Genomic DNA, 26622 nt, shown 5'->3' with positions numbered 1-26622 from the left:
CTGCAAACGGAGGAAACAAGATGACAGTGAGGAAGATAATGGAATTGGGGATAAGGTCTGAGGATGAGCTAATATTTGGAGCTAATACCTTGACTGGCTGCTTTGGAAAACATGGAGTCATGGTAAGAAATATTACTTTGGAGGTTTGCCTCAGCTGTGCTCTTCTCTTGCCGAGGAATCAAATGCATGGTGTGGAATGACATGAGTTTCAGGAGTCCCATGTGTTTATCGTGGTAATGGTTCTTTTTCATTTCTGTCATTTTGGCTGCTATATTGTACAGCCAAGCTTCTGTCTGATAACTTCTATGCTGCAGAGATGCTATGGAAGCCTTTAGGCTGGGGGACGTGTATCTCTGCGTGGCGGGATGGGGGGAGGAGGGGCTTCCCTTTGAAGTGAAAGTGAATGTCTTCAGTGAGAGACAGACTCGAAGACAGACACTTATGGAATGTTACTGCAGCAAGTGATGATGTTCATATCAAACAGCTACGTTTCTGGGACAGATGTTGGTGAATACAGATTTTTTTTTTTGGTATAGCTGATGTCTTAGTGCCTGCTGACTTCTGTGGGTTGCTAAACGCCCTAACTGTCTCTTTCCTGCCTGGCTGGTGTGTTTCTGTAACACTGTTGTCAGAGTATGTCGGGCGGTTGGTACAGGACACGTGAAAGGCGGTGAAACTGAAAAAAGACCTTAATCTGAGGCTGCAAAAAAGCATAACAGGGCGTCTTTTATTCTTTTACATGTTTAAATTTGTCTTGTCGGTTATGTAAGTGTTGGTTATCTGATTGATTTGTAAATCATGTGAACTTGATGACTGCTTCATATCCACTTTAGATGAGACACACACACTCATCAGCCCCTCACCTCCCACTGCACCAAAATGGATTTCCCCCTGAGGCCAGCATTCAGGCTCTACGTTCCTAATGACCTGCAATAATTCAACTGTGATTGATCAGTGAAAAATACACTAATGAGTTACAACAACTGCGCGAAGAAAGAGACGTTCATCTCTGGGGGCTTCTTCATGATCGAATTAAGCACTGTGCTTCCCCAATATCTCAAATAACTCACTGCCATTTGCCGGGCTGAGGCCGACATCTCACCGTGGTTGGCTGCAGTTTACGCTGAACGCAGCAGCGGGGAAACCACGCGTGACAAACTGCACCCCACGTTTGCACTTGATTTGGGGGGGGAGAACAGCCGCTCGGCGCAAGGGCAGCCGGGAAAGATGTACGAGTCAGTGGCGTAATGTATTCACAGGGAAAGAGATGGAGAAATCGGTCTTGAAACATGATGAAGCGCCTGCTGAGGTGTCTTTGATAAATTATGATGACGCTATGCAAATAGAGCCTGCAGCTGGGTCTCGAGCATGTACTCTTCAATTAGCCCGTCATTGCGGTGGTAGACTTGCACTCAAACTGGGCGAGCCATGAATCCATCTATTACTGAAATTCATACTAATTTGACATGCAGCGTTATGATGAAATTATAAGCAATATTTTGAGTTTGGTGCAGACACAAACAAAAATAAATACTCATGGTCAGATTAGTCTATGGTCTAAAATCTTTTTGCATGGGACCCTTGTTGACACACTAATTAATAGGCCTAGCACAAGAACAAGCCTCATAAAGGAAGTTAAATTATGTTAGCATATTACACTCTTCTATCTGGATCTGTGTCAGAGCTACTTCACCGACACTACTAAAGCGTTTATTGGATGTAATTCATCATAGTGTCTCTGTGTAGTTTCTATTTCACGAACCAGATAAGAAAAAAAAGACATCAAATCCTCTGACTTGTCAGAAAAATTATCTCAAGGGTTGATTGAATATTTTAAGTGAATTCTGTAAATGAAAGTGCCGGATAAAGTGCTGCAAAATGGACTTCCTTTTAACTGTTTGTACATATTCACACAGAATTCTCTGTAACCCCCAGAGGCCTGATCTGGGAAGGAGGGGAAGGAGTTCAAAGACGCCTCTGAGATACAGTGTGTTCTGCCCCAAGGCCCATCAACACATCAAGTCCTTTTCACGAAATATTTCATCATGAGGTGAATCATCCACACACTTCAATTTTTACATCCATGTTACATAGTGCAACTTGTGTGGCATGGGAATTAAAGCCAGCTCTTTCTAGTATGTGATTAAGCAGCTTTAAAGCCCAGTTTTAGAAACAAACCACTGCCAAAAAATTTACCGGAACCAGATGGGTTTCCAATCAGGCTACTACCACTGGATATAATTTCATCTTGAAGCTTTCCTCATTGATGGGTTTAGAAACTGGAATTTCAGTGTGATTAGGGCTTTGAATATCATAATACAGCTGGAAACACAATGTGTCTGACTGCAGAGCTGCTGCAATTAAAAATGACATCATGTTAAAATACTCTTCAAGGCTAGAAAATGCAAATTATATGCAGATTAGTAATATGATTCATGTATTAATTTGGCATGCTGAGTGGTGATTAGGTGAGTGGGAGTAAGCAGCAGCCACTAATGCTCAGCAGTGGCTAAAAACAGTGTGGTGAGGAGAAGCGAAAGCCAGCAATTTCCTTCATTTACTCAGTGTGAAAGGTGACCTTTCCACAGAGTCCCTGCCTGTGGCGCTAAGGAAGTGCGCATATGCAGGAGATTTGAGCTTAAACTTGCATGGAGCAACCGACAGATGTATGCTAACTGTTTGTGTCTCTGTGGGCTGTTGCAGGCACTGGAAGAGAAGTGAGACAGATACACACAGAGGGAGGGAAGAGATTGCAGGATTTGGTTCCCCTGAGTGTTTACCTGAAATCTGCTATATTTATATTCCTCAGCCAATCAGAGGAGTCTCAGGGCCTTTCCTCTGATAGGATCGTTATTGCTAGACCTCCAGAGAGAAGCCTGAGAGAAGGTAAACTGAGATTGTTTTTGTATATTAAAACCACAAATAAATCCTTTATGGATATCATCACTTAAAATAAAATGTGGGGCCTTTAATGTCTTATTTAAAGGCACATTGTCCAGACTCTGTTTAAACGACAGAGAACATCTCCAAACTGCAAAAGTAGTTCGACCCTATTGAGGAAAATTTGTGGTCACTGTTGCGTGGGATAGAAAGAAAAATCAGACAGTGCACCTTTAATACTGAACCATGTCCTACCAATTTTTCACATGAGTACTACTGCACCTGTGAAAACTGTTGTGTTGTCTTCTGTGGCTCTGAAGAAGCCTTCTAAAGTTCTAAAGGACTAAAGAGGCTATTGCGCTGCATTATGGGAAATGCAGGCTCTAGCATCTTTGGAGCTTGACCCATACTAGGTAGGGCCCTAGTATGGGTCAGGGACGGGATATTTTGTTCTCTGCCAAGTGTCTTGTTAGCCTCTTTAATATTCCAGTGCTCAGCTGTAATACCATGCATTTTCCTTATTTATATGCATCTCCATGTCCTAATTACAAAGATATCTGTAAATTGACACAGTTTATGTAAAAATACAGTGTGCAAAGCTTTCACAAAATATACTGCAAGTGTAACTATACTGTAAACCAGTGATCATGTTCAGATTAGAAGTCAGACCACTGACCAGGGACAGTCAGATCCACTTCAAATAAAAAATCTTCTAAAAGCAGAATGTTGATTGATTGTTGTGTGATGGCACATGATCAAAGATAATAGCAGGACCACTCAGGTATTAGAGATATAAATACACAGACCTGAGACCCACTGCAAAACAGCCGGGTCCTAACTGATCACATTAGACTGTACGTTTTTGGCCTGACTCAGGTCTTAGGTTGGGTCTTGGCTGGTGGAAATCAAACACATTCCGACAGACCTCTTTTTGAGATTTCTAATAATTAGGCCATGGACTCATCTTGCTTACATGTCATTCATATGTAACAGTAACACCCTGTGACCATTAGAGGAAAAAAAACATTTTAATTAACTAACAAACTACAGGGGGGGGGGATTGGGTCTTACTTACATCATGGGAGCTAATGCAGAGTGGTTCACCTCAATCAAGAAAAGACAATAAAACCCTCACTTTGACTCAGCCTCTCACCAACAAAACCACACGACACCAGAGTTCGTAGAACGGCTTCACTTTCCCCAGTGTGTGCAATGATGAACTGTTCCCTTAAAAAAAATACGACCTAATGTTCAGTCAGGTTCCTCCGCCCCACCTACCTAACGTTAACCCGTGTTCATTCTAAGTGAAGCTGGTGATATGGACGACACTGAGCCCCAGCCTGGGCAGTTTCTACCTAAAAAAACAAACAAAACAAAAACGCTGTCTCCGTCTTTTGGGCACATTTTTGCTTCCATGAAGACGACCCCCAGTAAAAAGAAGTCAAAATACAAACACTGCAGAACCAAAGCAACCAAAGGTAACACCACTGGTTTTGGACCCTTGAATGACTTTAAACTAAAGAAAATATTAACCACTACACTTGTGCCTGCCTCCATGTTTCCTCCTGGCCTTGTCTTATTATCACTGGGCCGTCTCTGCTCTGAGGAAGCTTACAGACTTGACAGCGGATTATAGAAGCACACAGTTTTTCACAGAACAAGCCTGACCCCCTGATAACCACCGCAACAATAGACTGTACCTCCATGTTCCATGGCTCAGTCTCCCTCGGCACCATTTGGTCCTTTGCTAAAATGCTAAAATGCTAAATTAACTTTACTGACCAATTAGTTTCAACCATTTCAACTCAATTCAGTCTCATCAGTGTGTTAGACAGCACATTGGCTAATACAGGCAGCTGATGACAAAATGAAAATGTGAGAAAGCTTAGCCTGTTTAAAATGTAATACAGCCAATAATTTAGCATCTCGACTACTTAACAGTTGCACTGCTCACTACAAAGGAATACACAGCATACATTATTTACACATCCTGTTCCTGTTTTTCTCCGTCTACTTTCACCTTTTCTCTCCGTCTTGTGAACTCTGCTGCAGCAGAATAGGAAATATGGAGCTGGAGGTAAGACTATATTTCTTTGGGCAGTTGGTCATTTATTTCCCTGCTGCAGACTTGGACCGCTGTAGGTTGACCATGAAGCCATCGAAGAAGAAAACGCTGTCTTCAGAGTTATTAGCATGCACAATTGAAGAGAGAAACACCTGAACAATAGAAACAGCAAAATCTGTTCTTCTTTGCTGTCTTTTCAGGTGGCAAACAAAAGTGTGCATCACAGCCAACATCTGGTACAGAGTGGCACAGGCGAAGCCAGCAGACGACGCCGGTACCTCATGGTTCAGAATGAGCAGAGATACAGAGACTGGCTGCACCAGCACCCTCCGTTCGCCCTCCTCCTGCTCCCACCTTCAATACACAGACGAATTCACGTCCCTGTTGTGTGAAACATCCATCCCCCCAGCCCTTCAGCATAAACATGATTATCAGAATTGAAAGCAGAAACAGCAAAGAGAGGTCCTTGATGAAGGCCTCGGTATTGTTGTGCTGAAAGGTGAAGCATCGCCTCAGTCTCAGGTCTGGAGCGGGTTTTCTTCAAGGACCTTTCTGTATTTGGCTGCATTCATCCTTCCTTCAGCCCCCCCCCCCCCCCACCCCAACACACACACACACACACACACACACACACACACACACACACACACACACACACCATACGATGATGCTGCCACCACCATGCTTCCCCACAGGGATGGTATTAGCCAGGTGATATATGAGTAGTGCCTGGTTTTTCACCACATAGTGTTTGGAGCTCTGCCCAAAGAGTTACATTTTCATCTCATCAGACCAGAGAATCTTTTTCTTCATTTTCTCGGGAGTCCTTTAAATGCTGTTTTGGCGTGAACTCTAAGTGAGCTGTCTTCTGCCTTCTGCTCACATTGGCCTCCGTCTAGCCACCGTGCCGTAAAGGCCTGATTGATGGAGTGTCGCTGAGATCCGAATCGTTGTTAGAGACTGTTTGGGATCGTCGTCACCACCCTGACTGAGTCTCTTTTTGGCCAGTTACTCAGTTTGACCAGGAGGAATCACTGAGGCCACTGTGCTGCTGGGAACACTCAAATCTTTCGAAATGGAAATGGTTTAATATCCTCTCCCTGATCTATGCCTCGCCACAATTTTATGGTGGAGGTCGACAGAGAGTTCCTTGGACTTCATGGCGTGAGTACATGCAGTGTGAATTGGGGGACCTTATGTACACAGGCATGTGCCTTTCTCAACTACGTCCAATCAATCCTTTCTGCCACAGGTGGACACCAGTGAGGTTCTAGATGCATCTCAGGGAAAATTAAAGCAAACAGGACACCTGAGCACAATTTGCACTACAGCAACGTCTGTCTGAATTTGTAAACAAGAGAGATCTGATTTTGATTTTTAATAAATTTGCAAATATTCCTGAGAAAACATTTTCACTTCGTGATTACAGGTCAGTGTGTGTTTGTTGATAGGCAAAAAAATGGCAATTTCACCCACTTAAAATTCAGCCTGCAACACAGCAGCGTGTGCAAAAAGCAACTGCTCATAGACCAGAAACTGCGCCTTCAACTCCCACCGTCACCTCCAGCTGAGGTCATAGGTAAAAACACATGGTTAACACAATATTCTGCACGTGTATTGTATTTCTCGACAACGTGGGGAGACAGGAACGACCTGAGAAAGGAACTGACGTGAAAGAACTGCGATGCGCCGTACGCCATATTTTCCCTTCAATAATTAATTTCGTAACTCCCTTTGATGACAAAGGGAACACAGGAGACTTAAATGCACGCGAGGCTGATAAGGCCTCTGCCTCATTAAACAGCAAGATTGAAGCAGTGAACCTCAGAGGCAACAATAACTTTTATTCAAGGTTTTGGTTTCAGTGCTCGGCCTCTTCCGGCTTTCTCTGTGAAATACAGGACCACTGTGTCTGCTATGAGAGGCCTTTTAAAACCAGAAATAGGCTATATCCCTGAGTGAGCAGCGATTTGACAAATAGACAGGAAGCTGAGGTCAGTGTAGCATACCGTACCTGACACAGCTGGCTCTCGTCCAATGCAATATGGGCTCCGTCTCTTCATGCCATCTCTCTAAAAAAAGACACACAGGAAAAGTGATATGAGGCTTTCAAGAAGGAAAGGATATTGGAAAAGGGAAAGAGGAGATTAGATGATATTGTGAAGACGGAGGTATGTGTGGCTTTAAGAGTTTCAAATAAACATGTTTCACTGAGGCTCAGACGTCATTGTGAATCCGTAAAAAGCATCTAGTTAACATGAATAAATGAATTCTCCTTTACTTCAGTTCAAAAGTTGAACCCATTCTATCAGAAAATAAAGCAATGAATCTGTGTTGTGCGCCTGCAAGAAGCAGATACACACATCCTCTCCTTTGTACAAACTGCATTATGGCTCAACTCGACCCAAATGTATCTCGACGCAGACCATGAGGGGAGTTTTAAGGGTAACCGGCCGACGACTCATCAGTATGCTGCAGCCACCGCCGCTATCTCCTAACTACGGCAACAAACAGGCGGAGAAGGTGGGGGGAACTATTGATGTATGCTCTTTCATGAGAACTTATCATTCAAGACCCACTTACGCCCGGAAAAGGTCAAATGAAATTCTCTCATATCAAATTGAGTTTTTCACTTGATTAATAAGCTTCCATGGCAGAGGCGGCACCTACATGCGCCGAATCTCCAAACAGTTTCAGGTTTCCATTCACCTCCAGAATGGCAGCGAGCTCGGATAATACACGTCTAATTAAAATATTCCAAAATTGAATATTTCACTTAAGGGACTTGGCACAATGGATACAATTTGTATGCCTCACTATACGTCTCAACTCTGAGGTTGCTGGGATGAGCAGAGAGCAGGGTTTCTTCCTGTGGTGGTAGATACAAGACTAAGGCCAAAATCACTCCCTCATTCATTCATCCACCTCTTCCTATATAACAGACACTTGGTAGTTTACTCCATAGTGAACAGTTATGTGAGACTGGCTGTAATTTTAGCATCTAGGAAATAAGCAGAAAGTAGATGACTTGGCATGGACTTTTTTGTTTCCACTGTTGGGAGCACTTTATATTTTCTTACCCAGCACATCCAGATGACATGGTGGGCAGTAAAGTCAATGCAGCATATAGCATGGGTGTACAGGCGTGCTAGCAGCTCTGTGAGGCTAGGGATCGTCCAACAAGACTAGATAAAAAACCTAGTATAAGTCTGGACCGCCTATGGTCAAATCCTGATTTCATAACCGTAACCCGTCTAGGGGGCCAGGCCACAACATGAATCCCCCATCTTCCCTAAGCACCAAGCAGCCACAAAAATAGAAGTAGTATGTATTTATTTACAAAAACTGTTCAATGACTGCGAGATGTACAACTTCAGGGTGGACCAAGGCCAAAATAACAAACAAACAGCGCAATCTTCAAAACAAAAACACCAACATAATCTACCCGAAAGGTAACAAAATCAAAATTTCAATAACCAAACTTCCTAACTAACCAAAACAGGAGAAAAGATGTTCAAACAAAAACGGCAGTCCACCCCTACTATCTCTCACTGCCTGCTCTAACAGCATAGCTCATTCGCGCAAGACAGGAGAGGGAAAAAAAACAAAACATACAGAAACAATATAACCTCGGCCGTAACATGTCATAGGACAAAATCACCTAAAAACACATAAATTAAAGAAGAACGTGTCTTAATCCATCTAGTAGATGTTGAGACATTTCACTGGATAAGTGAAAATTTTTAACTTTCTAGTGGCACTTCAGGAAAAGTCAGGGGTTCACCGAAATCATTAGGATTCATCTTCTGGGGACCATGAACGCCTGCAGAAAACATTGGAAATCCATCCAATAAACAGGGCTGGAATGAACCATCGTTGGTTAATCTGATGACAAATTCCCCTTTCCCAGAACTCAAGGTCAAATGTCTGTTTTTCCCAGCCAACAACCTAAAACCTGAAGGCATTTAGTGTGGAAAATAGAGAACAGCTGCAAGTTGGAAAAAAGCTGGAGCCAGGGAACGTTTGGCATTTCTGCTTGAAAAATGACACAAATGATTAATGGACTATCAAAACTGACTAATCGTTTCAGCTGCATTAGAGCTGTTGCAATACATCACCAATCTAAGAGACACCGCGTTTAACAGAAAAGAGAAGGGCGAATACAAGTACGGACTATGATGGTGCGGCTATTGCACTGCCATCAAGGTTAAGAGAGACAGAGAGAGAGAGAGAGAGAGAGAGACAGAGAGAGAGAGCAAACACCACGTCAAAGTCAGTATGGAGCCCTGTCACCTCAGAGAGCAGTGCGAGCTGGGTAATTGGGAAGAACTTCCTGCCCTCGGCCTTGAGTGGCATGTCTCGGCCATGGCACGAAGTCAGTTACCTGATCGGAGCCGAGATACGCTGAGCTGTCGGCTCAGCTCCGGAGTAATTACAGGCTTCCATTTAACAAGCCGCTCGCGGAAGGGGCGCGGCGTGCGTGTACGCAGACCAAACACACAAACACACGTGTAGCAGACAGTCTAAGGAAGCAGCTGATGAGCAATCACCTCGCAAATCGGCTTACTATGTAGATGCAGAGAAATACTAATTAGTGCATTCCAAACATACTGTGGTGGCCTTGGCACAATTCTGCCCGAGTCCAGAAGCTCCTTCAGACATTCTCCTCATACATCACCTCATTGTGGAAACATGCTTCTGTTCCTCATTAACATAAGTATTTCTGACTCTGAGAAAAAAAAAGAAAAAAAAACTGTGCCATTTGGAATGCATTACGCCCCTCCCTCCCTGTCAATGTGCTAATCAGCATAATATGAATTATTGCTATCATTACAGTGGGTGGCCGAGAAATAAACTATAGGTCTTAATTATTCAACAATGAGGAATAATAAAAGGGAACGCAAACGCACCTTTAGTTTGTGATGCCAACAATCATTAGAGTTTGCGTCTCTCTCTCTCTCCTTTGGGAACAGAACTAGGCTTTGTTTCTCTGTTGAAGACATCATTTCTAAGCCCCTGATGAGTGATGAGCTTGTTTTTCCCTCTGAATGTCCTCCTTGTGTTGTTTGCCTGCGAGAGCTCAGTGCGGAAATTTTCACGAGAGGCCGTAAAAATGTGCTTTGCTACAGTTTTATTTATTTTTTGGTTTTTTTGGTTCTAATTTCTGGTGTGCGATTGTTATTGTGTCTGTCTTCCATTAAAATGATTACTGTGAGGGTAATTTTGCTGAAGTTCCTTTTCAATTCATGTTTTGGTCCCAGTTTTGAAGTTAATTTAGATTAGGTCATTAAAACCTTGTTTATTTAATACTTTATCAAAATGAAAATATTATGCGCTAGTAAACCAAACTCATAAGTGTGTGTGCTGTACTGTGTATTGGCGATGTTCTTTGGAGTTTATCCACCAAACTGAAGCAATATAATGACGTTCTGCTTATAACACACACTACTGTCCTGTATATGTCTCATTGTGTACAGGATACATAGAATCAACTTTCATCCATATGTATAAATACAAGCATTTGAAGCAAATACCAGCTAACGAGAATAAGAATCAACAGTCGTGCTAGTGAGCTAACTTCTCCTTTTCCTTCTCCTCTGATGATGTTTATCACAGAGATGGGCCGATCCACCTTTTTTCAGTTCTGATCCGATTCCGATACAGATTCCGATACAAGAACTCTTTTTACTTTAATTATTATTATTATTGTTGGTATTGTGTTTAAGGATACATCATGAGGCTAAACTCAACCACACAGCACTTCCTATTAAGACACGTGATGACACTCGGTTGTATAGTTCGGGTATAGCCGTCTCTGAAATGTATTTTCTGGATGGCAGATTATACCTGGGCTCTGAGTGCTCCAGCAGGCTGCGAAATCCAACATTTTCCACGACAGACAGTGGTTGGTCATTGAGTATAATGAAGTTGAGCAACTTCTTTGCAATCCCTTTGGGTTGTCTGCCTGAAGTTTATCACGTTTCTGGAAAGCGTCAGCGAGAGTCTGCTGCCTGGTGGTGTCGTCTTGTCCCTCGGCTAGCTCCTGGTACGCTTTCACTCTTTCAAACCTCTGCGGGTGCTTCATTAAATTGGTTGTATTGTACGACGCAACAGGCACTTCCACCCCTCAGCATACTGGCTTTACACACATTACCAGTAGCTGTCTTGCTTTTCCGCATTTCCAGGCGAAAATATCGCCAAACAAACGACATTTTAGTCAGACCAATCTGAATCAGTGACGTGTCTCAAGTTACGTCACAGTGGGTTCATGGTCCAGTGCAAGCTGTCGACTGGAATCTGGATCGGTAAGTGGATTGGTCCCGTCTGTCCAATAACCAAATAGTGAATGACGTCAATATCGGACTGATACCAATATAGGAACAGATCGGGCCCATCTCTAGTTTATCACATATAAGCTGAGTTACCGTTCAGTGTCTACAAAGGTGTGGCCCGTCATAGCCGTCATAGACCATGAAGGCCAAACCTAAATGTGACCGTCTGGCTGTCCCCGCCTTTACCGTTGTGTTGTAAAGCGCGTTTTCTGTCACCTAGCAACCTTGACACCACGTAACTTTTTTCCACAAAAGGTTGAGGTTTTAAGGCCCTTGGTTTTAACAGTAGTACCATTAGCTGTTGAACTGAACTGAAACCCATTAATTAGATTTGAAAGTGTTATCCTCAGGCTCTCACTGTCTGCAATATGTAGTGCCATATTATTTTCATTAGCGGCGCACAATTAATCTTGGGATAGGTTGTGCAATGAAGGATCCACCCACTGGAGCCTTCACTGTCCAGGAAAAGACACATTTCTCTGCCACATCCGAAGGAGCCTTTGAAATGGGACAGCCTAATTGCGCCGCTGTGATGTAATCAGTCCTAAAGATGCAGCCTCCGAAGGATACGGCCCCTGAATTGTGACACAGCGATAGTGTTTTCGATGTTATATTCCATCTGAGCTGCCTGATGGTCAAATAACTTCAGAACCCCCCCTGGCCCCACTCCTTTCCGACACTGAATTGGTGTGGGACAGTGTCCAACCACTTAACTTTCCAAAACTGACATTCACATCCACTTCACACAGTGATTAGCTAGCTAAGTGGTGGTTAGAGAGGTGCCAGCTTTTCTCTTTAGCTCACTTTTCTCATTCTTGACACAACTTTATTTGGCAGGTTTCTGAAAATGTGCCATTCGGAACAAGTATAAACTCTTCCAGCACGCCGGAAGTTGGACAGCAGGTCTTACAAACTACTTCTGACAGTTCATTAAGCGAGTTAGCATGCTAACATTTACCAATTAGCACTAACAGAAAGTGCAGCTGAGGCAGTTTTACAGGTATTGATGTGATTCTGGAACAAAACAGTGATATCCCCTACGTGGACCCACATCCTCACAAGAGAGAAACAACATAGGAACAATTAATTAAAAAAAAAAGATGGCATTTCTAAAGCTGATGACAAAACCACAAATATAATCAGAAAGACTGAACAACTTCACAATCCTTGCTCCTTAAATCTCCCTACAGGTCGCTGCTTTCAATTACATTCAGACAAAAAGCGAACTCATCTTCTGTCAGCCTGTTTCGAATGATCTCTCTTTCTCTTATTTCAAAAGGACTGAAAAATTTGTAATATACATTTTGTTAAACCTCAAACATGAATTACAGCAGGGTGTCATAATTATAGGTTAGCGAGGTCAAACTCATTATAGCAGACTTTCCTTGAGAGATGAAGGCTTTAGCTGAATCTACAAATCTGCTCGTACTGCAGGGTTCCTCTGACCTTTCAGAATGAGGTGCCAATCACATTGCAGCCCGTCTTAATGGAGACATAGTGATTACAGCAGACATGATTCAGAGCTATAAAGTGCTGCCTTTCAAAAGAAAATGAAGTTTAAAAAAATGAGTGAGTATGGCTTAGAGGAGATGACATCCACATAATAGAGAAAATACAGTAATGATTTCATTGGGGTTTTCGTGGATCAGTTTCTCTCTACTAATGATCTAGTGGCCAGTAGACACATCTGTCACCACTGGCGTTTGTCCCAGTGTCCTATTGACACTCCAACAATCCCAATTACCTGATTACTGATCAGTGCTGCTAACCCAAGGGTTGAAAGTGTGTCTTTGTGTCGTCTGAAAGGTTGAAACAGATACCGTCAGACGCAGGGATGAGAACGAGATAATTACCTTTCAGCTTGAAGGCGTCCCTAAGACTTCCTGTCAGCTGCTGTTAGTGTTGTCGACAGTCTCAGATGACAGACAGCAGATATGGAAATTATGTTTTTTTTTGTTGTTGTTGCTTTATTTCAATAATTTCTTAAGTGCGTCACGCTCTATAGCCACCCTGTAGCTCGAAATCAGCCCACACTGCCGCTCGGTGCATTCACCTTGCCACATGATATGAAATTCAAGGTCACGTTTCACTGTTCACCCTGCTCACTGGATTCAGTCTGAATTGAAATTCAACCACGTGTCCAACTCACATGGGTCTCTGTCAGACCACAGCTATACTCTGTTCCTTTGAATTGCTGCAGTCAGAAGGACATATGAATGACATAACATGCCTCACCAGGAAAGGTCTTCGAGCACAGCCGACAACATGCAAACTTAACCTTCACTTAAGGTGCTTTCACGTGTAACCAGAGTGCGTTTGTGCCTGTTTAACACAGTTTGTTTGCGCTGGTGAGAAAGTGTATTTGTTCCATCTTTGTTTAAGATTTTAAATAGCAGCAGTTAAATGCTGTTGTTTTTTTTTGTTTTTTGTTTTTTTTTTAAAATTGGTTTTATTGTTGAAAGAATGACAATAAATATAAATGATAGAAAGGAGGTTTGGAGATGAATGTTCTGCAGTGGCAGTGACTCTGAGATGCTAAAAAAAAAGTGTCCCCAGGGAAGCTATAAAGTACAGCTTATCTCAACTCTGGTGCAGACGACACAACCGCTTGGACAGGACGGTCTTGGTCCCTGTCCAAGTGGATGGGGACCAAGTGCAGTTTGCTTGTGGTCTGAAAGGAAACAGACCAACTGCAGTATTTTTGTGATGGTACACACAGTACTACTGAATTCAGCTGGCAGTCATAAACTGTTCAGGATGCGATCTTATAAAGTGACATATACAATGTATGTGGTTAATGGCTGAACGATATGCAAAGAAAAAAAAATCATATTGTAATTATTATTATGGCATATATTGTGATTGCAATATGGGTCATGATTTCAGTCATTTTTGCATTTCTTCTTCACTTAAAAAATATTAAAATGATGAAGACGTGATTTTTGTTGGGTCTTGCACCAAACAGGCATGTCTCTGTAAAATTACCTGAAAAATTGCAGCACCTGCTATTCGGATATTGCACTTGGCCATGTTGCGATTTCGATAATGTTTAGAGTAGTTGTTCAGCCCTAGTGATTAATATGGTGCAGAGATTTCACCTCAACAATCCAACGGTGAAAATCATGTAAATAGTTATTGTTGTAATTTATGTTACCATATGTTAACATTGCCAAAAGATTTGAATGTGCCTTCATCATGTTAAGAGAATGTTCCTGTTTTCTTTAAGAGCACCGTATTATGAATGGTGCATTGACAAATGCTCGTGACTTTTTATTTTAATGGAAATGACCCAGATCTAAATGGAAGTGGCCTAGATCATGATTACTCTAATTGCACCTGGAGCAGACAACACACAGCATACTCATCTCCTGTCTAGGTGTTTTTAACATCACTATAGGCTTAATTGGTTGACCTTTTCAATGTGCATGGCGTTATTAAAGCCCTAATTAAGAGTCCCATTGGAATCTGAGATCCTGTCAATTAATTTCTTGAACACAAAGATTTAGGTCTCAGCAGTCATCAAAGGTAAATGTCAGCTCAAGAAGATTGGGGGTTAAATCTCAAAGATTATTTCACCTGAAACTTTATTCAAATGCTAAAATACCAGGTTTTAAAAACTTTTGACTGACACATTACATTCTCCTTCACAGTCTAGTCCATGTAGTGTCAATGCGTTGTTAAAAACAGTCCTGAGCTGCAGCCCTGGGCAGAGAAGCAGAAAATATAAGGCTGGGGGAAATGTACATCCTCCTCTTCTCTTTATATTCCTGGCTGAATAACATTATGGAACAGAGTTTACACAAGAGACAACCCAGATGAAAACTTGCTCAAAATCCATCTACAGTATTTATACAAGATCCTCTTTGCACATCTTATACCCACATCTTACTTCCACTGGATGGTAAAGATAGAGCTCTTTAGTCGTTGCCTATTCCTCAAGCTTTTGATGCATAGTAAATCTAGAAAATTACACATCCTGTGTGTGGAGCTACAGTAAGTCCTCCTCTTTCTCTCCTTCCTCCTAACGCCTTCAGTGCTGAGAGAGCGGCTGCACTCAGGAGGGAGAGATACAGTAGGTCATATCTCCCCAGATTGCCTCTGTAACCTCTTAGTTCATAATGATCATGAGTGATACACTCTCCAGGCATTCTTCAACATAGAAGTGTGTCATCCTCATCGCGCTAAATACGTTGCCTTTCAGGAGGTAATAACCACGCACACCCTCTTCCCATCATGCAGCAGGATGATTAACCAGTACGTTCCAGTCTGTGCTGAAAAATAACAAAAACATCACCTTGATTTGAGTTATAATTGGAGTTCTACCATGGGCCAATTAGTGCAATCTTGAAGGCTGGGTGCAGCTGTGAGATGCACCTTTTCCTCAGGTCTTGTCAAAACGAGATCATTGGAGTCTGACATATTGCATGTGACACATGAATGAGCAAACAAATTATGCACGCTCCTCAAACCTGAGCTGATTAGGAAATACTGCATTGTAATAACGATGGGATGCTGCCTCAGGTTGCAGAAAAGTCCAAAAACACACAGAGAAGTCTAATTAGTGAATTTTCAGAGAGGTGAGAATTACGTGATTTTTGTCACGAGTCAAGTTAGACGCCAAAGGTATGATGGGTAAACAGATAAGTGTTTTTCACGTTGGGCTCAGAAAGTGACAAGATTAAACATAAAGAGATGTTGTAAATAAATGACATTAACTGACGTCGGTGGTATGGCGTTACCATGGCCACTTAAAGGTCCCACATTTTACCCTTTTCCTGTGTTTTATGTGAAGTGTTGATATCCATAAGAAGATATATTGTGGTTTTAAGAACAAACCACCTCAGTTTAGTTTTCCATGTCCTCTCTCAGGCTTCTCTCTGGAGCTCTAGTAACAACAGGCCATTGAAGAGAGGATCTGAGCCTCTCTTCTGATTGGCTGATAGTTTTCTAAGAGATCAAATAAGAAAGTAAACACTCAGAGAAACCAAATCTTGCAAGCTTGGATGGTGGTTCCAGGTGGGTGGGGCTTGCAGCATGGCTGAATGCGGTGACCTCTTTGTTGTGACATCACAAAGTTACAGAAGAAGTTACAGAAGAAACACAAGAAACTACATTTCTCAACTGTAGCATCACAAACACCAGGATTTAGACCAGTCCACAGGAACAATCAGCAACACGCACAAGCAAAGCATCTCTGCCACAGGCCATAACATGACTAATTTTTCACACATTAACAGACACATTACATGTTGTTGCTTTTATACTAGCTAAAGACGTGTTGGCCAAACGCACAGTCAGAAATGAGGCATTTTATCTGCTGAACATGTTCAGCTCCGATGTATAAACTCTTCAGCTATATAAGCTTTAAACATTTACACTATTTATTTCCGTTTACTTTTGAATAATTTATTCACTTGAGTTGATTTTGTCTGCAGATAATTTGACCATTTTTCATCTGTGGAATCTACAATTTGGGAACTCTAAGGTTTAAACTGCAACACTGCCCAGCCTTAAACAGATGCACAATCTATTTTACATCTTGCAGTTTCATTGTGGTTGACAAAAGACCGAACTACTGTATGAAACACAAATGAAAAAAATAATTCATGCAATGCTTTCAGCTAAGGACTAAGTGTCTGCTGCTACAGTACGGATGCATGCTACATTATAAATGCATACACTTTCAGGGAGAGCGCATTGAAAAGAAATTATGGGGCAAAGTGGAGCTACGGCTGATGAGGGGAGTATGCAGAGCTACAGGTAAAAGGATTACTGCCTCCTGTCTTGTTTTGTTAAAGCTCTACAGCATCTCTGTCCTCATTGTCATTGACGCCCCCCTCCCCCACACCCACCTCTTTGCCCCTGTCAAAGAGAGGCAGAGACAGGCCTTGATGAGCGCACCTTTGATCTCTCAGAGGCGCCTCTGCTCCTCCTCTTTTCTTCCTCCCACCCCCCCACCCCAGCCCTGCCGGGGAGCTGTCAGGGTTCTGAAGCCTCAGCCTGTCCACTCTGCTCCTCATCCTCTCCTCGGCCCTCGTGCCCAACACTTCAGTGCAGACGTCAGTCGGCACCCAGGGCTCGGTCCTAATTGCTGCAGTCACTCCACAGTGACAGTGCAGTGCATGAGCACTAGGAACAATAAGCAGCTGAGCTTGATCCCGCAGCATTGATCAGGCTCTCGCATTAAATGTGCATAGCTAATGGGTGAGCACATCATTTCTCTCCTTTTCTGTGTATTTATTAAACCGGCAGTGGTGAAATGGCCAATCAAATCAAGCCCAGGGGGAGGTGTTTCAATCACAATTCACCCTTTGATTTAATCTTGTTATTTACGCTGTGTACTCCGAGCTCCTTGTTTATCATCACTCCACAGATCTCGGAGCAATATTTCACTTTAGAAGAAAAGTTGGATTTGGAGCTCCCGTCGTGGGATTCGCATGTCATCTCTGCAGCCCCGCTGTTCGTTATCTCCCCGCCAAGAGCTCCAGAGGCTGGTCCAATGCTTCAACAATGCAATGAGCCAAGCCCCACTTCACTCCCTTGTGCTATTACATATTCAATTAAATTCGTAGTCTCTTCGCAAGTAATAGTGATGAATATGCAGGGTGTTAATTTCTTTGTGTCACAGTCTCAGAAGAAGGAGACATTGGAGGGTGACAAAGCGTGCGAAGTGATTGGATCCCTCGCCGCCGCAGGGCAAAGTGGTGGAGGTTAATGTTGCAAGCAAGGACGAAATGAAACGAAATGAGACATTCCTGAGCACTCGTGTCACAGGCACAGCATGCATCACAGGGAAACCACACATACGAGCAGACAGATGCCTCATGTAGCAGCTAGTGTGGTAGGATACAGAAAAAGGCCTGAATCCAGCTGGTAGCATCAGTACATTTTTCAAGAAAAAAGAAAAACTGAACACTATTTGCAGTTTGAAAATGGAAAAGGAATGAGCAACGAATGAATGAGCAATGGGCCTCACGCAAGAAGGTTTCTCTGCTCTTAACTTAACTGCACAACTGTGTCGTAAACAGCTTGTTTCAACTCGACGAAGGCCACCTGTTCATGAGGTGTGAATTCATCAGATTTGGTCATCAGCATAATCGACGCTCTAAAACTGCAGCCTGTTCCGCTCTGTTTCACAAAAATGCGTCGTCCAAGGGTGAAATTTTTACACCGGCGTGCCTTGAGTCCTGCTGTTGGACGCAAGCGGGTAACAGCTGAAACGGCGTCAGTGGCCTTGTCAGGGGAGCTGCAGAAATGTGAAAATATTACTACAGCTGTCCACAGCACGCCATCACAGAGTGATTTGACCAGTGTGACCAAAACAAAGACAGAATATTTGATCATGAAGTTAAAGACATAAAAACATTTGGATTAGAGCTGAAACAATCAGCTGAGCAGTTGAACAATCAGTTTTTTGGTACTTTTGATAAGTGATTAATCATTATCACATGTGTGTTATGAATGCAGACAGAAAGGCTGGCTGGTTGAGTTCACAAATCTGAAAAGAGAGAATGCAAAATATTGGAGATGCGGCAGGAACTGGAATCACCACCTCGTGGTTGTTCGCCTCCGCCAGCCAGACAAGTTGCAGGAAACATGGTCACAATCTGCTTCCTGAGTTACAGCGTTGAATAACAGCGAGAAGTGTTTTTGCAGAATGTTATGATGTCACAATGAAGTTGACCTTTGCCCTTTTGGATATATAATGTCATCATTTTATCCTTATATTGAGTTAAATTGTGCCATAATTAGCGTATGAATTCCTCATTTATGGCCAAAACGTGTTATGCGAGGTCAGAGTGACCTTTGACCTTTGATCACCAAATTAAATATCAGTTCATCCTTCAGTCCAAGTGAATCTTTGTTCCAGATGTAATGAAATTCCCTCTTCTCTCAGGATGTATCACATTCCCAAGAACGTGATGTCGGAGTGACCTTGACCTTTGACCTTGAGTGAATGTTTGTTCCCCCGAGACGTTACTGAGATATCACGCTCATGAGAATGACGGACAACCTGAAAACATGGCTGAGGCATTAACACTGTCGCTAAAGGGGCAGATGGTGATAATGTCACCATCATCATCATTATCGTCATCATCATCATCATTCACATGTCGAGCACACAACATTCTTAGTTCCTGCTTCTTAAATGTGAGGAATTGCTGATTAAATCATTGTAAATTGAATATTTGTGGGTTTCAGACAGTTTAAATTTTTTACTAATGATTTTCAGTTTTTCAAAAAAAAAAAAAAAAAAAAATGTTTGATTAAAGTGACCAATTAGAGGCAGCAGAGGAGATGGGTGAGAGAATTTCTACAGTGACTGCACAGATGTTTCAGTCGTTCAGCATCTTCATCAAAAGGAACATCTTCTCCATGAACTGTCAAACACCATCACTGTTTATTTCTGAATGCTTCCTCTGAACAATGTTGAAATAGCTGGCTGACCGTGACTCACACCTCGCCAAACAATGGTTGCCTTAGCGACCCTCGGAGCGGCGGGGGAACAGCCCGTGCCGCACATAGAAGGGATTTGTTCGCTCCTGCTCCAAAGTTATCGCTTCTCCTCCAGCAAAGCCGCTACCAGCTCTGAGGAATCAGGGGCTTCAAATGTGCGCGGAAACTAAAAGTTTTGAGCGCCTAACAAACTTTGGCGAGCCTAAATTGCTTTTCCCCACACCGGCCATAGATCAAGCTCTGAGCTGATAATAAACACGTCTGCTTTAAGTGTTGTAGCAAAGCTTGTGCTACATTGAGGACAAGTTGATATATATTCCCTCGGCTTGAATAGATGATTCAGTTCAGACGCTGAATTAACACTTGCAGGGACTATTTGTTTCCTGACACCTGCAGTGATAGTGAAATGAACCACTGAATGATTCAAATGATTCAAAGTCTGATCTAAGGTGTAGTAGGTCCAGCTGAGGTCAGGCTTCTTTGCTGCGGCTATTTCACTATAAAAAGCTCCTTTTGTGTAAACAGACCGAATAGTGGGTTGAAAACATGAAACAGCAGGAAACAAACTCCTCTTATGAGTTGACTTTTCATCCATATTTTCCCCTTTATTTGACAACACTGCAAGTACAACCTGTTTATCTCCTCTACCCCTCCTACCCCTCTCTCTCTGTCTCTTTCTCACAGCACTGTGAAAATCAATGATGGTGACAGAGCGTGGGAGGCACACACTGCCAGAACAGTGTCATTCAGAGTCGCTGATGTCACCTCCACTCTGCCCTGCGCCGGGAGCGCTGCCAAAGTGCGACTTTTTCCTGCTGATTCAGCCGGTAATGTGCATCCTGGGATCCCTCTGAGTGTCATTAACTGGCATGGACGAGTGTTGGTCATGGCAGGGCACTGTCACATGCTTTCGCCATCACAGGCACAGATGTACCTGGTTCAGGTCTCGAGGGAAGAAGGAGAGGGTGAAGAAGAAAGCAACAGAGGAGATGAAGGGAAGGGATGGAGAGATGATGCTCGGCTTTAAAGGAGGAATAAGTGTGAGGGCATATCAGGAGCAAAGCTCCAGAGAGAGAGAGAGAGAGCCCACAACACAAGGTGAGAAAGTGAGAGGCAGAGTGGGAAGCAGGAAGAAAGGCAGGCGAGTGAAGTCAGGCCGACTGTTTCCCCGAGGCTCATCCGAAAATGCTCTTTCGTCTCTGTTCTCTGTCTGAGTCCACAACAACAGCGCGTTAAAAAAAAAAAAAAAAAAGGAGAAACAAATAATAGATTCAAAGAGAGCTACAATCCTGGACAGTCGCTGCCTCTGACGCAGCTCTGCGATGACGGCGAAGCTCCTGGTTATAAAGCTGCTGCTACCGGCTCTACATCACAATGCGCAACTTTCATGTTACAGGATTAGGAAGGATCAGTTTTCTGGATCAATAGGATTAAAGCTGTCGTTAACCCCTCCGAGATGAAAGCATCACAACCTACAGATAATAAGTGGATGTACAAATAAAAAAGCGTCTGTTGCGGGGCGGAGGGAGGACAGCTCTGCCAGTACTTTGCACACCAAAACTAACAAGTTATTCCAAAGCAGGAATAATCTGTACATGGAAGCGGACAAAAACCAAACTGCCCACGGCACAACCTTAACAAAAACACGCTGGAAGAGAAAAGAAAGCTCTTATCCTTGGAAGAGCGCAAATAGAAAAATCACTCACTGTAATTGGTCTGCCTTTCTCCTCTTTCTCCCACTTGAGGGGGGGGGGGGGGAAACATTCTCCAATATGTGCACAGAGAGCCACGTCTTCTAGGCTTGCACAGTAATTGGCTACTTTTCAGGGCACATTCACCTACCATCAAATCCACTTTCAGCTGCTTTCAACCCATTATGTCCACTGAGGGGGGAGGCCGTTTAAAACTCGCTAATAAATCACAGAGGTGTGCGACAATATTTCACTAAAGGGGTCGGCAAATAAGTTTGGCCTCGGGCCAGTTTTCTTCTAAGCCAGTACATGGCGGCCAGAACAAAATCAAAGGCTAATCTAAGAAACTGATTGATAAAAAAAAGTGCAACAGGAATTTGTGCATGTGAAATGTCCACAATCACACATATCATTCAGTTTGAATGATTGACTGAAGTTGAGAGGTCTGAAGAGCAAGCAACAGAATCTTTTCAACTTCCTGTCTGAGCTTTTCATAATAAAAAAACTCCAAATAGCTTGATATAAACCATTGTTTAAAAAAAACAAACAAAAAAAAAACTTTTTTTGTAGACAAAATCTCTTTAAATGATGTTTTCGGTTATTTGACGTGTGGCTCAGCGAGGTACTTATCTATAGTCAGTGTATTTACCTGCAGTAGATTCAGATCAGCTGCTGGTTTAGAGAAGCAGCAGGGGCGCCGGCACAGAGGCTGAGTGATGAGCTGCTGCAGAAAAATATGTTTTAGCCTCTTTCAAAAACGCCCACAGAAATATTACTTTAAGTGTGCGCTATATTTTGAATATTTTCACTGTTTTATCTTGCCGTCAAACTGCCCTTTCCTTTGGAAATACAGCTTGAGAATCGTTGAACTATTGTGTTCCTGTGCACCGGTGCACCTAGAGCTGTATTACTCCGCAGGTAAGCAGACAGTTTGTGCGTAGTAATAAAGTAATTCAACAGTTGAAAAAATGTAGATCCAAGTGAAAGGGTTGTTTAACAGTAAGATAAAGCCCTGAAAATATTCAAACTAGAGCCTACACTTAAACTAATATTAGTGTGGGCATGTTTGGAAGTGGCTTGAACATGTTTTTGCGGTCGGTCCCATCATCACTCAGCTCCTGCCGCTTCTCTTAACTGAGAGCTGGTCTGAATCTGCTGCAGGTAACACACTGGCTATAGATAAGCACTTCTCACAACCCCACGTCAAATAGCCCCAACTATCATTTTAAGAGGAAGTGATTCTGTGTGTGACTGTTGCTATTCTGACTATAGTGCAGCCTGCGGCCTGATGTGCGTCTATCATTCACTCTCAACATGGATGAAAGTATAATAACAAGTATAATAAGCATCTTCAGGTGGAGGTAGATTCTCTATGTGGACATTACAGCTAATGGTGAGTCCAGTGTTTGTGATTATCAAAGTTTTGGCCGACCACTGTTTTCCATTTTCTCTACTTACATACAGACTCACTGAATTAACAGCAGAAGAAGAGAGCGAAGAGGAGTGTTGTCAATATGTTGTTTACATGCAAGGACAAATGCCCTCTGCTTGTTGGTTTACCAGTGGAGCAGAGGTCTGGCTCTTACTGTGCCATGTATTAGTATTTGATGCTTCCTCGGCTCGCGTGTGTGCATGTGGAGTAAATGTGTAAATATATCCACGTGCACACTGTGTGTTTTCAGCCTTCAGAGCACTTACAGAGAAACAGAGCACTGTTCGTGCCCAGGTGTTTTTGCAAGTATTTGATTTGTGTGTGTGTGTGTGTGTGTATGTGTGTGTGAGTGGAACTGGCTGCTCCCATCAGCCCCTCATTCTCAGCAGCACCAGATGGATCCTTGGGAAATAGCCTGGGATAAAATTAAGAACAACAGCTGTCAAATCAGTGAGGGAAGTGAGCAGGAGATAAAAAACAGAAGAGGAAGAAGAAGGAGAGGAAGAAAGGGGGGAGGGGGGTGATGACGTCCCAATGAATTCATCCAGCTGCACTCCGCCCAGGTATGGGCGGATTGACATTCAGCGAAAGGCTCATTAGGGAATTTCATGGGAGTCATCAAGTGATTATCCTGAACCTGTCGGCGGGAAAACAGCACGTCAAAATGCCACCCAGGCGTCCCCCCCCCCCCCGCCACACCTCCAGGTGGCTGATACACTGCTGCAACGAAAACTGAACATGTGTTCATGAGACTGATAGCTGATGAGGAAGGCACCAGCTATGGGTTCTTTACTCTTGTGCAGAAGAGCACTCGAGTGTGAATGATTCCCGTCTCTCTCCTCCTTGCTCCTTTGCCTCTCTATCTGCATCCGTAAACTGATTCGATGCGCACAAAGCAGCTAATAAGGGGTTTGAATGAATCAAAGTGTGTCATCCCCCCCCCCCCGCGTTATACTGTCACTCTGAGCTGTTTAATCATCACAAATCATCTATAATGTATTTTAATGGAGATTCACAAGGGAAGGCAACGGCAGGTTTGTTGGTCTGGCACCTTTCAGACACAAGAGGTGATTCAAAGTGCTTTACATCAGGTGCGCCATGTGTTGCGGTCACGTCGCGGTCAGCTGTCAGGGGAGGTAGGTCTTGTCTAAACTGGGCGGACGCCAGAAAGAAACCGAGAGGGAGGATCGACAACACTAACGCAGGAAACTTGGCGTGCTGCAAAGAGAGCTCTGCTGAGAGCGTGACGGATAATGAATGGAAACCTCCGCCCCTCTGTTCCCAGTGAAGCGCTGGGCTTCAAATGAGACCCGCAGCCTTTGTTGGGTGCTGGCAGCCAGTGGCAGTAAGTACACGTTGTGACCTGTAAGCAGACACATTTAGCTGTCAGACATGAGTGTGTTTCCAGCTCAACAGACAGATTGGTGGTGATGCTTTGGCTGCTTTAAAGCCCTTTCTGTCCACAAACAAGTCAATTTAGTTTATTTAGCCCAATATTACGAATACATTTGTTTCAAGCAACTTCACCACTCCACTCATCCTCAGACACTTCAGATAAGGAAGAACTCAGCAAAAAAAGAGTAGTTTCAGGTTTCGGGATATTAAATATCAATCACTTGTGTAAATTTTGTCATAATTGCGAAGTGAAGTCTTGAGTTATGGCTAAAAGTGTCATCACTTTGTGCTTGAGTCCAGATGAACGTTTGTACCAAATTTGCAGAAATTCCCTCTCGAGATATCGCATTCACAAGGCCAAAACCGTGTCTCGTGGGGTCACCGTGACCTCGAACTTTGACCACCAAAAGCTAATCTGTTCATCCTATAGTCCAAATGAATTTATTTGAGTAATGAGTAAGTTCCCTCAAAGCGTTCCTGAGATAAACGAGACACGAGAACAGGACATGATGCCTCAAGATTCAACTGAAGAAACCTGAGGAAGAGCAGTAGAGGAGGGATCCTTCTAGGCTTGCACAACATCCAAAATCTAATATCTCAATAATATCTCAATCGGTTCATCCCAAATATCACAATATACAATTGAACCATTATCGAATATTATCCCAAGCCTAGATCCTTCTTCCAGTACCGACAGACACACAATAGATGTTACATATATAGAGTAGCAAAATTATAATATGGAAAATCAGGATGACAATTCATAGATGAATTGTAAACCATCAGGAGCTGCCAAACAAGTGGGAAATTGTTACCGCTGCTGAAAAGCCAACGCACATCAGTTACCATTCAATTAGGTACACTGGCGTTTGAGAGCATCTCAGACGCCAGCGATTAGACCTATCCCTTGGCACAAGCCGCAGGGCTCTCAGAATAGATGCACCACATTGTGCTGATTAAGGAAGCACCTAATGATAGTTTACATTGCCATCGTGAAAGATGACTGTTGCATTTTCCTAAAGCCGAAGGTGAGTCCAACTGAGAAACCTAAGAACCCAAGGATACTCAATATATTATAGTCATAAAACAAAACAAAAAAAAAAAAAGCAAATCACCACAGTTCAGAATCTGCAACCAATGAATGTTTGCATTTTCATCAAAAAAAAAAATCTAATGACTTGTTGAGTATCAAAAGAGGTGTTTATTTTTTTTCTGTCAGTAAATTAATTGATTGATTAATTCTACTGCTGACAAGCATAGACAGAAATGAACCAAGTTAACAGATAAACATAACCACAATAAAGATGCGTGAGTCTGTCATTGCAGGATTTAAAAGGCACTTACACTGACAAGAAAGACTGTTTATTTTCTGTAATTTTTTCATTTGCATTGATTTCTGCTGACAGCTCACAGTTCATTTCTCGGTATCTGGATGTACAACTAGGGGGTTTTGGGGACTATGATTAACAACAACAGTGATAAAATATGGGACCTTTAATGGAAATCTTAATGTTACAGTTTAATGATTGTGATGATAGACAGTACACTTCTAACTTTGGTTAAGCAGTTAGTGTTTGGCCCCTCTCCTGCTTCCTCATGACAATGATCCTGTGGACACAAAGCCAGCGCCATAAAGAAATAGTTTTTCCTAGTTTGGTGTGGAGGAACTCGACTGGTCTGCACTGAGCTCTGACCTTCAAACCCATCCAACACCTTAGGGATAAACTGAAACGCCAACTGCGAGCCAGACCTTGTCACCCAACATCAGCGTTGGCCCTCACTAATGCTCTTGTGGCTGAATGTGCTGAATCACTGCAGCCAGGTTCAACATCTGCTGGAAAACCTGACCTGCAGATGAATGATAACGGTTTTGGAAAGAGATGTAATATTCGACTGCACACATAGTTTTGTATATGTAGTAATTACATGAACTAATCTAACATGGCTGTGTTTCTGTTACTGCAACAGCTCCATGCCGGTATCCCCTGGCTTTGGAGCTTTGAGACAAAGCTTATTAGACATGGGTAGTGATTGTATTATGAACATCCTTCTTGTAACTGACTCACTGACAGAATCTCATCACAAACAATTCAGAGAGCTAATCAAAAAATGGGCAAACATTTGTTTGAGTTGACGTACGCATAATCACTGTGCAGTGCACAGCATAAAAAACAAAAAAAAAGAAGCTGGGCAACAGAATGATACAGAGGAAATAAAGATAATAAAGATATTCAACTGTGTTTTTCCAGATTCATCAGACAGTATTTCAAACTCATCTCTACTCTTGAGCAAAACATTGTGTGAGAAGCAGTATTTAAAAACATATGTGGAACACACAGGCATGTGGGGAGTAAAATAAGATGATGCTGT

At 42.8% G+C, this 26622-nt stretch overlaps 1 protein-coding gene across 10 annotated transcripts in view; it reads right to left on the bottom strand.

Moving 5' to 3' along the window:
- LOC139609892 (beta-1,3-galactosyltransferase 1-like) overlaps nucleotides 1-26622 on the bottom strand; it is a 116912-nt gene that overhangs the window by 59545 nt on the left and 30745 nt on the right. For 7 of the 10 annotated variants that reach the window (XM_071464934.1, XM_071464930.1, XM_071464931.1 and 4 more), the window contains one exon: nucleotides 6960-7017. The exons of the other annotated variants lie outside the window; for them this stretch is intronic. The gene's annotated coding sequence lies outside the window, so the exon portion shown is untranslated. The remainder of the gene's footprint in view (nucleotides 1-6959; nucleotides 7018-26622) is intronic. 10 annotated transcript variants of the gene reach the window in all.

This window comes from Trachinotus anak, unplaced genomic scaffold, assembly GCF_046630095.1.
Source record: "Trachinotus anak isolate AG129_WGS33_773 ecotype Australia unplaced genomic scaffold, CSIRO_AGI_Tana_v1 ptg000026l, whole genome shotgun sequence".
Lineage (NCBI taxonomy): Eukaryota > Metazoa > Chordata > Actinopteri > Carangiformes > Carangidae > Trachinotus > Trachinotus anak.
Note: the sequence above shows the minus strand (reverse complement) of the source record. Positions and strands in the feature narration are given on the sequence as shown.